Below are 12008 nucleotides of genomic sequence, written 5' to 3' on the forward strand. Positions count from 1 at the left end.
GCAGCCAGGGCCTCATCATCCCAAACAAAAGATTATCCTGTCTTTCTCTTTCTCTCTCTCAACTCTGCCTGAAGTGATGACTCTGTCGTATGTCAGTGTCTCCCAGCATCACCCTGAGTGATTGCCAGTCCTGACATCCGCCTGCTTGTACCACTAACCCACCCAAATGCCCAGGAAATGAAATGCTGCGCCGAGGTAATAAAGAGAGTAAATCCTAGTTGTGTCCTCTGCCGACAGCCTGGGTGTTGTGGGGGCAGGTATTACCATATTAAGCCCAGACAGAGGGGATCACGGCCCTGCGCTACCTCATTACACCTCATCTAGTGGGGATTTACTGCTTTTCCAAAAAACAGGTTTGCCCACAGCCGTAGCCTTAGCATGTGGTGTGTAGGGTTCAAGTGCAGTTCATGTGGGTGTGCAAATATTCTAAGTCATATTTCAGGAGAATACCTCATTGATTGAAATTTGTGAATTTGGTGAAAGTTCTGCTAGACAGTGGTGTGTTGTCTTCATCAAAAAGGGAGTTTCTGAATATATAGGAGGCATATCCGCATAATTGAATCTCATTAGAGTTTATATATAATGTTTCAAACAGTTCTCTCTTCTGTAAGATTTTGTATCTTTTACCAAATATAGTTTCAGAGCAGTCGTCATCCCTCCGTGTGTTCAGTAGTAGTGAGTGGGGGGAGCGTGAACAGCTTGCACAGTGTCTGCAACAAACATGATAAAACCATCCATTCTGAACAGATTTTCCCTTCTGATTACAGCTGTGCAGGATCAGATTAATAATGAAGTAGAAAATTAGATTATGCTGAGTCATTAAGTTTATAACTCTCTGTAGAAGTGGATAATTGTTCTGCTTGTGCTCGTAAGGGTTGAGGCAAACTCATCAGAATGCTTGATTATAAGCAAAGTCCTTGAAATCTTCTGCTCGGGGCTTGATAACTTTTTATAGAGAGGTGCAAAGTCAGTTTATTAGTCACAGCAGTTGTTATTCTATTACAGGGAAAGGAGTAAACAACACAAATAGAACTGGATCAGATTACTCAGTTCAATGTGGAGAATCAACAGATTTATCATGAAAGCTGCTAAATGATTTGCAATCTTTAATTTCTTTGATTATCCCCAAACTAAAACAGAGTAACTAAAACTAACTCTTCATTATATTCACCCCGTCATGTACATTTCACGTGCACCCTACACAATTGCCTCTGCACAAAATGCTTTTTCAGCTCACTGAGGCAAAGAAAGACTGTAAAAGTCTTTGCCTCAAACTGTTTTGCATGCACATGTATGTGGAACAGAGCTGGCACATTTTATTTTTACTCACAAACACTTAGTAAACTGCCTGAGGCGGGCCCTCTGCTGGTTTGACAGTGTTTCTATTGCATTTTACACCTTCCTCAGTCGATCAACGTGGCTGTTTTCAGAGTGAAGCAATCTATTGCCACAGCAGGGGACAAATGGTTGTCATTAGCATCCAGGTTTATTATGGACAAATTAATTTACCTTGGAAGATGGGATTTCTGTTTAGGTCCCAACTGTCTTCACAAATAAAATATCAACATAGTACACTCTACACCATACACCTCCTGATTGTATTGCACAGCAACAACAACCAAAGTTCTCCTAAATATTCTTGATTATGAAAGAAAGTCTTTTGGGAAGACTAATTGCATTTTTATTTTGAAACCAAGTTTATTCAAACCAATGTTATAGCACAAAATCACAGGTAACAAAGTTCCCTCAAAGGTAAAGGTCAATACAATCTGTAGCATCTGACACCCGACATCTAACCACAGATCAGATCTTCAAAAATGAAACAAGGGTAGATAGACAGACCTGCATCAGAAGGTACAACACTTTCAGAGATTCGGAATAATAAAACCAGGGTTAGGGTGAGACTCTGCAGGAGCTACCAAACACATGCAGGACCTGGGCCACACAACTTCCTCTCTATCATGAAGACCAGGAAAGGGGACAGACTACACACACAAACACACACACACACACACACACACACACACAAAAGGAAAATACAGAAGGATACCAGAACAATTGCTGACAATTTGACGATGTCACTGCTTTCTTCATGAGCGGTTACACACAACCCACAGGGCAAAATTAGTGTTCAGTCACAGATGTCAAGATGAGGATTTAGCACGTGGGATGTTGATGGAGGATCGATACAGCTCCATCATGTCTAAGCCGCCCTCTACACCCCCGTCTAATAAACCCAGACCATTCACCACTTTATGATGTTCATGGACAAACCCAAATCCAACACAGCTGATGATCCATAGGCTTCAGGATTAGATGTTAAACAGCAGGCGTGTTTCTTGTAATTGTATTTTCTCTGCTCATTATTCTCCTACCTGATACCTTGACTGCAGATATTATTAACACCTTGGATTCAGCATTGAACTAAAGCATCTGCTGCTTCCATATGCTTCCAAGTTCCAATGCTATATTTGTCATAATGTGATAATGTAAGGTGAATATCAGTGAGCACAGTCTTGCAGAAACACAGAGACCCCCCCTAAGCTACTGTTTGATAAGAGCCATATATTCGTCTTGGTTATACACTTCCCATGGTGGTAGTGAGCAGAGAAAATCACACCATGTGTCACAGGGAAAGTGATAAAAACATAAATGGTGGCAAAAGGGGAAAGATCATTGTTTATTGTGGTTTGGGATTTTTCATATAACCTGAAACCAGGGACATAAACAGAAAAATAACCTTTAGGTTCCCAGGGCAGAAAGTATATATGAAACATATAAAACATCCTCTCTGATGGGAGATCGGTCCTTTGTCTTGGCTTTATATAGTCGTCTGCTGATTCAGGGCCTACAGCAATAGCCTATACTGCAGCAAAAAGAAAGAAAAAAAGAAGCAGCTTTGAGTGCAGAGAGGAAAAGGTGAGAGACACAAAAAAAACTCTAGCAATTAAAGGAAGAGAAGAGGAGCAAATGAGAAAGTTGCCTATGGGAGCAGAACATAAATTAAATCCATGTATATTTGAGAAGAAGAGGAAAGTGGTGTAAGGGTGGAGGGGGGCACCATCTGTCTCTGTGGGAAAAAGCAGCAGTCAACACTTGCGTTTAACCACATGCTCCACTGATCACACATACATTAGATCAGAAACGCTGGTGGCGCTGGGATTCACACCCTGTGTGAGTGACTGCTGCTCTCCTCACCGCCGGTGGAAGAAGATCCAATCAGCAGACTGTCAGGTAGAGCTGCTACTGTGCTTTAAAACCTCACGCTGACTCTGATTAGCCCAGAAATTAGCATAGACTTGTTGTGAATCAAGTGTTATTCCAGTCCAGGCATGAAATATAGGTTGTCCTGTGATCAGTGAGTATATTTACATGACATTAATGTGATCAGACATTAAAGGGATAGTTCACCCAAAATTCAAATTTCACTCATTATCTACTCACCCTCATGTCGACTAAGGGCTGGGAGAAGTTTCAGCATCCTCCGTGCCTTCTCGGAGTTACGGTGGGGTCCGCGCAGCAGTATTTGTCCATATAATGGTTGTGAATGTTTTGGTGCTTTTTGGACGAAGAAAAGTGAGCACCATTCACAACCATTATATGGACAAATACTGCTGCGCGGACCCCCCCATAACTCCGAGAAGGCACGGAGGAAAATTCTCCCAGCCCTTAGTCGACATGAGGGTGAGTAGATAATGAGTGAAATTTGAATTTTGGGTGAACTATCCCTTTAAGAAACATTTTGCATCACTTATCACTTCATCATTTTGGCTGCGGAGTGTCACTTTTGCCTTTTTTTAGTCATGCTTGTGGCATGGCTGCTGGATTGTGGGTAGGCCGATACATCATTTTCTATCATGAAGTTAATCAGTGGTTTTAAGTGAAATGTCTTGAGAACTACTGGATGGATCGCCAAAAGATTTACCGTAGACATTCATGTCCCCCCTCAGGGTGAACTGTTATAACTTTCTTGATCACATAACTTTTTATTAAGCTGCATCTTCAGGTCGAAATTTCATTTATTCTCATCCTTAGGTTTATGAACAAATGCCCTAATACCTGCAAAACAAATGACATTCACCTCAGCCTAGTGAGGATGTACTGTAACACTGCCACTGTGAGCATGATGGTATTTAGTTTGAACTCTTCTTTGCTCATGTCTGTTATGACTGTAAACTGCCTTGTTGCTCAGCTTGCTGCTGCTCAATATGCACAACACGTTTGTTCACCGCGTGTTTTCACTATCATGGCCCATAGGTTGCCATCACTGTGGGAATCCCTGGGGTTTGTTTAATCTGAAATACAACCAGCCACTTAGAAATTTGCTGTTGAGATGGATCGTTTTGTGTGCTTCAGGTCTCCAACATGTAAAAATGTAATTCTGGCTAATTACATTTGCTGACAAAGTGTAAACTAAACGTTGACATGATGTATTGTCGCCTGCCAAATCCCCCCACCTCCAACCCCATGCATCACCGTGATTGAATAGCTTTAGAGGTATCAACAACATTCACCAATCGCTTGTCTGCCAGGAGTGAAAGTCAATGACATTATGTCTATTTATGTGTTTTGATTAATTGTTAGGAATTGCCTTTTCAGTGCACATCTCCCTGGCGCTCCGAGGGATAGCTGTTGGCAGTCATTACCATAATCATGTTAGTGTTTGGCTCTGCCCTTGTAGTGGCTGTGTCCCATTATAATTCCACACAGTAATGGATGCACATCGGAGATGAGATTGTGACAGCCTTGTCCTCTGCAGGTTAAGACGCTGGTCACAGCTGCACAAAACAAATTCTGTTTTCTAAATGCGCTGTGTAATCTTGTCAAATTCGATACCTCACATTTGAAAACAATTCCTTGATGAACATTTTTGTTTATGTGCTCCCCTTTGGCACCAAACTTTCAGAGGAATACAGCCCACCGCTGCAAATGTGACTGTCTTATAATTTACGTTGTGCTCCACTGACGGTCTCTGCAGGGAGCTCAGTATCTTGCTGTTAGCGTGCTGCTATCTATCTGACTGAGACATCTCCTGTTCCATCTCAGCGGCCACCTAAAGCTTCATTTCCCTGCCTGTCAGCGTCCGCCCCGCTCACTGTCTGCCACAAGGACGCACAGTTTGATAAAAGCCACTCCGCCACATATTACATCTCATTTCACCGGCACTACAGTTGTGCACCCTCGCCGTAGGACCCGAGCACACATCACCCCTTGACCTCGCCTTATGAGAGTAATGAAAAGTGTAGCTGTGGTTAAATGTAGGGCACCTCCCAGCACACACACATTCACACCTCCCAAAGGCAGGAGGGGAAAAATGCTGAAAGGTGATGTTGCTAAAGCAGGGGCAGGGGTTTGTTTAGCACAATAAGCATGTGTCCGTCCTGAGGAGAACAGGAATCCAATAGTAAGGTTTACCCCAAGGATGATATCTCCCCCGTTTTATGGCCTGTTTATGTCTGTGTTAGCACAAACTTAGTAATGACACTCATAAAATGTGCATACTGCTAGAAGGTACAGATTTTCTCACAGTGGGGACCTATGGCTGCTACAATGGAAAGAGCACCGATGCTTGTAGTTTCTGAATGTTACTTTTTATTCCTTTCATCTTCATATGCTCTGCGACACAACCGACAAAATACGATCATTTGCTTTTATAGCTGCACTTTGAAACAATACGATAAAAAACAGTCGAATGTTCTGCCTTGCAACATCGACACCCACACAGCTTGTGTCAAGGTTAAATCACTTTGATGCAGGATGAAGTCTGATGATGGTAATGGCAGTCGTGCCTCATGCCAGTCTGCTGGTTAACTCAGTTCATTGACAGCGATGCCATTTGAATGCATCTATTAAATCTAATCAGCCACATTTCATTAGCTTAGTCTGAATTGTTGCTTCTGCTGCAAACATGTATTTCTCAATAACAGTCAGATATGTTTTGCCATGACTTTGGGTTGGATTAGGCGTCTCTGCAGGGGAGCCAAACTCAATTGAATAAAACATGACAAAAAAAAGATTGCTCCAAATTATTTTGTCTGCTGGTCTGGCTATGACCTCAGCTGTGCTTCACCTGCAGTTGCCATTTAACCACATTACAGGCAAATGAAAAGAATATATGTTTGTGACCTATATCCACGCATACACACACTCACAAAAAAATCTGAACACATATTTCAACCTGTACACACATGACACTTTTTTTCCCACCACAATATATCTTTATTACCGACTTCATCTTAAAGTGGCCCCATCACCTGGCATTTAAATCTCAGTTATTGCACTGGCGCCACAGTGCTGAATTCATAAACCAATACGACACAGCAGAGCCAAGACCCCGCTCAAGAAGACGAGCGTGGGCATTACAGACAATGGCCACTGGGTCAATGAGGGGTGAGGAAAGAAAGTGGGTCCCAAGGGAAGGAGCAAGAGGGATTTTCACTGCGCCAAATAATGACAACTCAGGCAATATCACCCTGCCAATGTGTTGTGACGACAGTAACGATCGACTGCGGACCATTGTATCAAGGCTGACCCTTTTGACCTACAGGTTGCCATGGAAACGCATCATCCCTATGAGGGTGATAGCTGCTGATTGACATCAGCTGACACAGTGTCGGGATTGACACCCATCACCTGAGGGGAGGGGGGGGGGGGCAGATATTATTTATAGATAATGTTATTTTAAGTGTCCTCTACTTCATTTGTTTCCCACTGAGAAAACAGACGAGTGCGCACAAAGGTCTCCACAGGTCAACGGCTTTTTCATTATCACCAGTTTAACCACACACACCAACCAGTGCTGTAGCGATGTTGCGACCTATATGCATTGTCGTCATGATAAATCGCGCGGTCAGATATACGCACTGAGGCATATTCCACACTTTGATGGTTTTGCAGCTTCCTAAATGAAAATTGACCGTGCTGTTTGTGCTGATGTTGGGAGAAAATCCTCCAGTTTGTATATGAACCACCTCCCCCACCACCACCACCACCACCACCACCGCCACCATCATCACCGCCACACCCCTCATCCCCCGAGGCTCACTGTGCATGAGAATACACAGGAGCCCCGGCTAAAACCACCTCAGCAAAATGACTGACCAGAGACAGGACAACTAGACCGCTCATGTCCCTTGAGTGTGAGGCCAGAGAGAGAGATACAAAGAGAAACAAAGGGAAGGAAAACAAGTGTGAAAAGGAATGATACTGATAATGGAAGAGAAAGAGGGAGAAGAGAAGGGAGAATAGACATTAGCCAAATATATTCAAATAAGTCGTTATATCCAGACATGACAGCTTCCTATATAGGGTCACCTTGTGCACAGGACGGACGTCGATCTTCTCCAGGGAAAAGAAAAACTGTCCTGCCAGAGGGAAATTCACCCTGACCTGAAGTGACTTTGGTACCAGAGACATATACAGAGAGGACACGATCACACGCTGCAGGCTTCATGGAGGCAACAACATGAGATGCCTAGAGTGATGTTACAAGACAGGAGGAGCTGAAACAAGATAGACTGATGATGAGTCTGATGATTTTTATTTTTCTCACTCCAACCAAATCTCATAAAAATAACCAAAGCAGCAGTCAGTGTGTCCTACCAACTAGTATTGGCTTTATAGCATATAAATCCACAGATGAAACTAGTCCCCAACAAATGCTCTATGTAATCCTGTTTCTGTAACCTTTGTAAACTACGTTGTTTAGCTCCAAAGAACAAATAGGATAAATGGGATGAGCGTCACAGACTTTGGGGACTAAAGCACTATACACAGAGGATTTGATGCCGTGACAAAAAACCAAAATGCAGAATATAACCAGCCTTATCTTCTAGATATCTTCTTAAATGGTTTTATCTGCAGAGTCTGAAAGCACAGGGATTGTGTATAAAAGGTCAAATGTGCAGAAAAATAATCACAAGCGTCTACTGGCACTGACACAATGTTCATGTAGGATGCAGAACAGATAGATACACATAGCTTGAGTAGAAATTTTAAAAGAATATAATCAAAAACAGCACGATACACATTTTGTGAAAATATTAATCATATTTTCATTAAAATCTTTTTTTTTCTCATTTAAATTTCAAACAAAGCTCAAACTTGTGATTTCACTGTCACAATGACAGCACGTGCCTTGCAGAAAGTCTCATCTGATTACAAAATATATGTACATTGTCGGTTAGTTAAAAGCACTTTTACTATACAAAGACTAATACAAACGTAATCTTATTTCAATACAGAGCTCTTATTTCCTGTCTGTCAGGGACCTGTCTTGATTAGAAAGGACTTAATTATTCCAAAACAAAAGGCGAGTAGGGACACAAAAGGGAGGTTGTGGCTCTGGCTGTTGATATTGTTCTATCAGACAGCTCGAAGGGAGGAAGTCCTCTGTCTGAGCTGCCAGGCCTCGCTGTTTTTTGGATTGGGGGGGCGGAGGGGGGCTGGACAGAGGGAGGACGGGGTCCTGGGGATAAGAGCCCGCCCTGTTATCTTTGTGTAAAAGGTCACACAGGTCTGGCGGAAGAAGCAAAAGCAACAACCATCTGTGTTTTCCACACAGTTATCTAGACCAATGAGCGCCAGGCTGAGTGAACACACACATGCACACAGACATCACATCGCTCACTCATATCTGTGCACACGGGCAGCATGATGAAAGATGCATTGTCAGAAGAAGTTGGGAAGCCCCCCAGATATGTTTTCCCTCTGTGATGTTTGCGTATGACTATCATTGTTTATGTTACACAAAAGATTTATGCACATATAGCTGCTCAGAATGAATAGTGGTGATTTATTAAAGGTTTGACTTATGGAGCTGATAATGTGCAAAAGCCATGTGTTTCTTATTCATGTTACAAACCTTCAAGGACGAGGACTCTGAAATGCTCTATAGCTCTGAAGTGAATTCAATCTAACGGCAGAAACACTTGAGCTGCACATATGAGTTTGAATGACATGGTTTGTTTTGTTACACGCTGTTACATAAGTCATTCAGTGTGCTCACACCTTCATTTACACTTGCGTGAGACTGTGTAAAAGCTCTGCCAAAGACGTGTGTTTCACTAGCAGGAGTACCTGCATCCGCCCAGTCTCCTTTGGCTGAGAAATGTGAAAACACTCACAGGAAGAGTAAATTCTGGCTCGGGGCTTTTTTCATGATCCTATTGTTTTCCCTCTAGATCCTTTAGCGGCGTACACAATCAGAATGGCGCTCGTGGATAGCACACACTCTTACTTGTTTTATGGGGGCTCATATGTGTGCACACACAGCACACACACTTGTAACACACATCTAACACGCTCAGTGCAGATCCCATGCAGAGAATGTGTTATATATTGCCACATGGGACCTAAGTGACCAAGGGCTATTAAAATGATAAACAAAAACATACTGCAGAGGTTGAGGAAATATATGATGCAAGCAACAGAGGCCGTGCAAACTCAACAGTCTCTCACATTGAAAAGCCTCTATGATGCTCATTAATCTGTGACACCAGAAGCCAGCGGATAATGTTTTGACTCAGACATTGTGCTTTATTTGGAAAGGACATCAATGCGTCTTTCTTTCTTTTCTTTTATAGGGCTCCATGAGAATTTTATTTTGACCCAGTAAATCATTGTTTTTACAGTAGAGCTTAGAGGATTGTCTCTGCAGCAATAGAGAAAAAGAATAACAAATTCATCTGTTATCAGAGTCTGACCTACTCTCTGGGCTTCAGGCTAATTAACTGCAGTGTGACAGCTATTGTGCCGTAGCCGTAGCCGTGGCCTTTTACTACCGAGGAGTAAGACTTTGTTTTTTTGGTAATGGACTGGTGCTGCCACTTTATCTAAGAGTAGGCTAGACTGAAGACAAACAGCTAGGTTTAAATTACGACTTAATGTGACCTAATGAGCCACTGACACACCACTTAGTCATTATTGGGATACAATCTGTGTTATTAGAATAAAATAAAACGGAAAAGTGCCTACGCATGGGAGAAACCCACATTGTGATGACTATAGCACAATAACAATAGCGGACCTCAATAGTTTTTTTTAATGTGATATAATGTCTCTTTGTTATTCAAATGACAAAAATGATCCAGGCCGGTTTCATTGATTTGCTGTGAAGACCCGGAGGCCCTGTGGGGAATTAAGCCTGTATTTTTTGATGAAGTGCTGAATTCCACGGTGCACCTGTTTACTGTAAGGCTCTGCAGTGTGTGCATTTGTATGTGCATGCGTGTGTGTGTGTGTGTGTGTGGGGATGAGGAGAAGTAGACCTGACTTTATATCGTTGGGCGAGTGGAACACACACTGCTGACAATGGAGTTTTCTTATTTCACTCAGGTTGCACAAAACTATTTTTATGCCAAAAGACACCTTAGTTTGTTATGTACCAAGGGATGATACAGTTTTTTTTGTTTGTTTAATAATGCATCATCTCTCTTGTCAGAGATCTTTGTCAACAAAAAACATCCGAACTCCATTAATCCTGAAATAATCTCTTCACTCTTCATTTCTTCTGACATTTTAATAAAGTGCATATCCTGGCTGCTCCACAGTCCTTTAATCAGGATCTAAAGCTCAGGGCAAATATACATGTCTCAGAGGAACGCTCCTACTGGTTGTGCACAGCTGGCAATCAATACATTGTGTCAATAATGATTCGATCCATTACAGCAGTCAAATGCTTTGCCTTCCAATTACAAAGGTGTTGGGGTCATTTTAAAGAGTGAAAGACCTGGGCCTGATTGTACTTGAGTATCACATAAATCAATACTTCAACTTAATACACTACAGCTCTTTTGCATAACCGTGTAATTAAGTGCCTTCTTTTCCTGGAAACTAATCCTGTTACAAAGCGACCAGTGGGCAGTGGCATACAGTAATGTATCACACTGTGCCATAATGGGGCAAAAAAAAAAAATCCAAACATGTGCTTTCCAGTAATCAGCTGCATGAAAGTGTGATGTCACATTGCTTTTAGTCTCAGAGGGGAATAAAAACACTCAGCACATCCATTCAGTTCAGTGTCCACTCTCTGGCATAGCAGGTGTTATGGATTGTCTCAGCTCTGGGAACAAGTTGCTGACCCCTTCCCCTGATCCCTTTCCTGTTTGGCGTTCAGTGTGTGCAGCCGAGTGGAGGGTTTGTTCCCTGCTACTACGGCATGTTTTTCCTAATATCTCCATTCCCCCTCCCCTTTTTCTTTCTTTCTTTTTTTTTTTTTTTTTTTTCGTCCAGTCAAGTCATGTTCCAGGTGGGGTGACAGAGCGCAGCACACAGCCAGAAGCGGTCCAGGAAATTTGTGTCCTCCGTCCAAAAACATGTTTTGACCGTCTGTGCCACATCTGGAGGGATATTTACTCCTAAAGCCATTCTTCTCTGCACTCACATGACACAATACGCTTGACAGGTTCTATTTGCACACCCTGCAAAGGCAAAACATATTTGTACTGAAACGAAAGCAAAAAAAAAAAAAAGGTCATATGCTGCAATTGTGAGTCCAATGCTCCTGAGAGCGGCACATTTGGCACTGCCAAAAGACCAGAGCAGAGCTATCTTTAGTCATCCAGTTCAAAAACAAAAGGCTAGGTTGATGGCAGCTATAAATGTGCTATACTGACACATTAAAAATCTGTCTTGGCTTCAACACTTCATAATGGTCATTACAGTATCACATTGTAACACGTGGAAACAAAACAACTGAGTCACAGAGATTTAATTGTTATGGTGGTGTTGTTGTGGCACACATTGCAAAATACATTACTCAGCATCCTATTTACACAAATAAACAGCTTAATTACTGCAGCAGCCACAATAGTTTCATCCTGAACAGAAATTGTTGTATAATTAATACCCTCTTTAATAACAGGCTTAATAATTTAGAAATGTATCATTCCATAGAAAACCAAAATGTTGAGTCCTTAATGAGATTAGCTTCATGCAAATGCAAAGACAGCATGAGGTGATTATGAAATACGCTCTCTAGGCACCTCTTACTGTCTGATAGAGCTTTG

The sequence above is a fragment of the Trachurus trachurus genome (assembly GCF_905171665.1).
Source record: "Trachurus trachurus genome assembly, chromosome: 5".
In the NCBI taxonomy this organism is placed as follows: Eukaryota; Metazoa; Chordata; class Actinopteri; order Carangiformes; family Carangidae; genus Trachurus; species Trachurus trachurus.